The following is a 5455-nucleotide window of genomic DNA, read 5'->3' as shown; positions in this document are numbered from 1 at the left end:
CGGAGAAGAGAAGAAAGAAAGAAGAAAAAGAAGGAAGAAAGAAGAAATACAAGAAAGAAAGAAAATAAGAAGAGAGAAAGAAATAGAGGAGAGAGAAAAGACCTGTGCGGACGCACAAGGTCGTGTGCGGACGCACGGAAGGAAGAAAGGGGGGTATGCGCGCGCACAGAGGCATGCGGGCGCTGCGAGCAGAAGATGTATCGCAACCTGTGCGGACGCATAAGCTGTGTGCGCTCGCACAAAAGAGGAAAGAAGGCTGGGTTCACACGCGCAGCCTGTGCGTGCGCTGCGGCCAAGGGGATCGCTGCCAGCTGTGCGGCACACAGAACTATGCGCTCGCACAAGAGGATTTTTTTTTGAAAAGGTAAAAATGTCCATGTGTGCGTACGCACAGAGAGTCGTGCGCATGCACAGAATGAAAGTGTGGTGGGTGCGCGTGCATAGAGGGTGCGAGTGCTGCGAACAGAACGTGCTACAACGTGTGTGCGTACGCACACAGCTGTATGCTCGCATAGGTAGTGAAAAACAGGAGAAGTGTGCGTACGTACGAGACTGTGCGCACACACAGAACTCTATTTCTGCAACATTTTTAAAGCCTCTAAGGCACCAACCATGATATCAATCAAAGTTTTTCAAGCCCAAAACACATCATTCATTAAAAACACATGATCAAACATAAAATTCAAATAAATTCAACCTAAAATGCAATCAAACTAAGCTAATTAAAGAGACAAAATTTAATAAACAAAACTAAAAGAAAGAAGGGTTGAAAGGATATTACCATGGTGGGGTGTCTCCCACCTAGCATTTTGGGGTGTCTCCCACCTAGCATTTTCTCCAAGGGGAAAGCTTAGTTTAGGGTAATATCCTTTCAATCATTTAGGGGGTTGACCAAGGTGGACAAAAAATTATTGATGATGCAATCCACTTCTTGATCAAACTCTCTCAATTCTCTATTTACCTCTTACGGTTCACTAGTTCTACCTTCCTCATCTTTTTGCGACTCTTGTTCTAGCTCTTCCCCTTCTCCCCCTTGAGGCTCCATGTTCTTCTCCTCACTACACTCCTTCATTGCTCCTCCACATTCCTCAAGGGAAATGTCTTGATTGCTTGAGTGGAGCAAGGTCAAGCGGTGCACCGCTTTGGCTATGGTGTCCATGAACTCCCCTTGCTTCCTTCGGAACCCTTCTTGCTCTTGGAAGAATGCTTGAAGGTCTTGTTCTTTTTGGGGTAAGGGTTGGAAAACTTCACATTGAGGTGGAAGAGAAGGTTCAAAAGTTGGGAGGAAGGTTGTACAAGTGGGAGGTGTGTCATGTGGGTGGGGATATTGAGGTGGTGTATACGGTGGTAGTGGTGATGGTTCATAATGTTGGTAGCAAGATGTATAGACATTTTGATTCCATGGAGGTGGAGGGTGTGGTACTTGAAAATTTAGTGGTTGAGGATTGTGTATGGGGTATCCTTCATATCCTTGGGTTTGATGTTCATATAGGAGAGAGTGTGGCTCATTGTAGTATGAGGGAGGTGTTTGCCATGAGTGTTGCTCATACACAATTGATTCCTCCCTTAATTGATTCTCTCACTCCATGAAGCCATCCCAACTTTAATTCTTCAAACCTTACAAAAATACTCACAACCAAGCTCCAAGCAACAAGGGTGATATCTCATAAAAAAAGTAAGAAATAAAAGCAAAAGACATTATCAAACAAGAAAACCAAACACCCAAATATTAACAAAAACAACCAAATAACCAAAGAGTAAGATATTTACACTATCAACATATTTACAACAACCAAAAGTTAGCACTCAATTGCATCCCCGGCAACGGCGCCAAATTTGATAGCGAGAATTTGTTGTTGATCTAGATTTTCACAAAATAGAATTCTGTCGTTGAAAGTATAGTCTAAACCAACAATTAATTCCCAATCAAATGTTTAAATTCAAATTAAATAACCGAGATCAAGAATACTTCAACCTCGGGTCGTTCTCCCTAGGATGCAATTGAAAGTATTTTCCTTTCGGTTGTAGAGGCAAAAGGGGGTTTTGCAATCAAAGAACGAAAGATTAAAAGAACCAAGAAATGAAATAACTAAGCAATGAGCAAAATTGTGAGTTAATGCAAGTAAAGAGAAAACAAGATCAAAACTAGTAAAAATGCTATAAATGCAAAAAGAGCTTTGACTTGGGAATGAGAGTCTAAGAATCCTATCATTGCCATAACCACAACTATGACAATTATCATGAGTCAATCTCGCCTAGTTAACCCCAACCATCGAGGAGTAAGTCAAGCAAGCATAATTGACCTTAATCCATAAGTCCTAGCTAACTTACCAAACTAGTTAATAAAAGGCTAGCGTCAATGGAAACAAGAGTCAACTAACTACCCAAGAATTACCACTAAATGTCAGACATTATGACTCTAGTATCCTAGGAACTCAAACCACAAGCCAAGGTGAGAAAATCTACTCAAAACTTAAAATTAGCATTTTCACAAACACCTTGTGTGCATAAAAGTAAAACATGGAAAATTGTAAAGAAAAATAGAAAACTATAACAAACTATCAACAAAACCAATCATAAACAAGCAATCAAACATAAAGAAAGCATGAAACATAAAATTCATTGATCAAAACTTCAAGAAACACAAATTGCAAATATGAACAAGTAACTTGAACCAAAAGGAAATGAAAGTAAAGACAATGTAATTAAAGAGGAAATTGAGAGTACTTACAATTAAAGAAGTAAAATCCAAAAGAAAAGTTTGCTATAAAATGCTACAATGGAGATGGAAATTAAACACTAGGAGAGCTCTCTACTCTACACTACTCCTACTCCTAATACTATATGAAAACTATGAAAAATAAAATCTAAATCCTCATGCCTTCATACGTGTTGATTCCCCCCTTATATAGCACTTCAATTAAGCAATTCAGCCTTCCAAATGGGCCAAAAGCCCTCAGAAAACGCACAGCACGCGTTTCATTAACAAAAATCACGTGCAGGGACCTGTGCGGACGCACAGGTGTGTGCGTCCGCACACTTGGCTGTTTTGGCTCCTGTGCTACGCCCAGGTACTTGTGCGCAGGCACGCATGCAAATTTCTTCTTGTGCATACGCACGCTGGCTTGTGCGCACGCACACTTGGCTGAATCGGTCTTGTGCGTACGCACGCTTGCTTGTGCGCACGCACACCTTGCTGTGTGTGCTTTTCCTTGTTTTCTTCATGTTTTCTCCCTTGTAGATGCTTTCTTCCACTTTTGGCTATCCATTCTTGCCTCCAAGGCCTGAAATCACTCAGCAAACATGTCATGACATCAAATCGAATAAGAGTGGAATTAAATTGCTCATTTCAAGCACAAAATTACATGTTTTCACATTTAGGATCAAATTGGGGATAAAACACAAAAGTATGCTATTTTGGTGCTTAAGTGTGAGTTCATGTGCTAGAATCCATCTAAATTGAGTCAAAATATACCATCAAATATGGACTCATCAAATATCAATGAAAATAATAATCTTAGGGGACAATTTATTGGTCGAATATTTTTTCAACCGACTAAATCGATTAAATGGTAGACTTGAGGAGAGGTGCATCGATAATAAGGGCTTTGATTTAGTCGAAGCGGTCAAAGGACAAAGACAATATATTGAAGGATCGAAATCGAGGACAAGTTATGTGAAAGTGGCAGTTACTTGGGTCTGCATTTGGCGAGAACAGTTACTTCCTGATTGTTTAGAAGTGACATTTGGCAGCGTAGGATTGGTCAAATCAAACTAACCTATAAATAAACAAGACTTGGAAGGAACAAGAGTTAGAATTCTATTTCAGAAAATACTCTCGCAAACATTCTGGGTCTGCCAATAGCTTTTCTTTCTGTGTGATTCCTTTCATGTCTTTACATTTCTTTTAGAATTTCTTGTAATTTCCTTTTTTTGCAAATTTACTTTCTTTTAGCAAAGTCTCTTTTCTTTTTCTCTTTTAATGTTTCTGCCTTGTATTTGAATTCAAAGTCCTTTGATCATATCAAAAGACATTTTATTGATTATTTTAAAGACATTTAGTTTGCTTTCTTTATTCTTTCCGTTCTAAAATCTTTTTAAATTTTATTTTTTTTATTTCAAGTTCTTTCTTTCTCTCTTTGTCCAAAAGACAATTTTTGGTGCACAATTGAAAACTAATACTCATTAAAAGGAGTAGGTTTCGCTTCTAGATATTAGATATCAAACCATCCACAATTTGCTAAAAGTTTGGTATAACACATACATAATATTTTTATAATACATTCTAAATTTTAAAAAACAATTTTTGACTACATAAAGAAATTTTATTAAAAATATTGGAAAATATAAAATTTTTATTTCTAATATATTAAATAAATTAAATATTCAAACAACATTTATTATCATATTTTAAACAAACGGAACAACCGGAGTCTTTAAAATATTTCTTTTTAACTAAACTCCTTAATAAATTGTTGATATTATTTTCTGATAATTGTAGTGGCTAGATATATGAAGGTCGCCGGTTCACGGACACACACGGTTGAAGAAAACTAATAGCGGAGAGTGCTGACTGCTGACCCAATTCTAATAGGCGCTTCGAATCTAGATCTGAATTTCTCCCCAACGAAACTCGACTTATTCATATTTCTCGAATCTCCTTATTAAATAGCACATGTACAATTTAAGCCTTCGCATTTTCAATTTAATGAATTGTTTCTTGGCCCAATACTATACTAATACAAGATAAATATAAAAGAGTGAAGCTCTTGCTATTAAGGATGACAAACGGGGAAGTCCGTCCCGCTTCGCCAAAAGCCCACCATTTGGCGGGCTGATTCGCTCCCTCCGCCTAACGGCAAGTTGACAGGCTAAGTCTGTCAAATCTTTTTTTATAAACCATTAAATATTAAATAATATATATAATTTCACAGTCATTTCAATAAATTTATCATTTCTAAATTCACAAACATTAAAATTTTTATAATTATAAATATATAATAAACATAATCATAAACCAAATTTTTTAAAATAAAATAATAAAATCAACTTTGTCTAAAACAAAACAAATATTATCCAAAACATCTCCAAATTTATAATCAATCAAACATTAAACATAATCCAAAATATAACTTAAAACATCTTAAATTATAATTGTTAAAATTGGACCAAACTGACAAATTCAATTGAAAAACCAATAAACCAAACCTTATACCGATCTGAATTAGTATTCTAACCATTTAAAAAAATAAAACAGTCAAAACCGATTCAAACCAATTAAACCGACACGAACCAATCCAATCATTAGTCATCAGCGTGGGGGTTGAGAAGATATAGCAAGAGGTGTGAGAAAATATATCCTAACTAATATATAATTAAATAATTATATAAATAATTTTGTATTAAAAATACATTAAAAAAATATATATATATATATATAAAAGTTATTATTAGA

The sequence above is a fragment of the Arachis ipaensis genome, chromosome B10 (assembly GCF_000816755.2).
Source record: "Arachis ipaensis cultivar K30076 chromosome B10, Araip1.1, whole genome shotgun sequence".
In the NCBI taxonomy this organism is placed as follows: Eukaryota; Viridiplantae; Streptophyta; class Magnoliopsida; order Fabales; family Fabaceae; genus Arachis; species Arachis ipaensis.
This window is presented reverse-complemented; position numbering follows the sequence as displayed.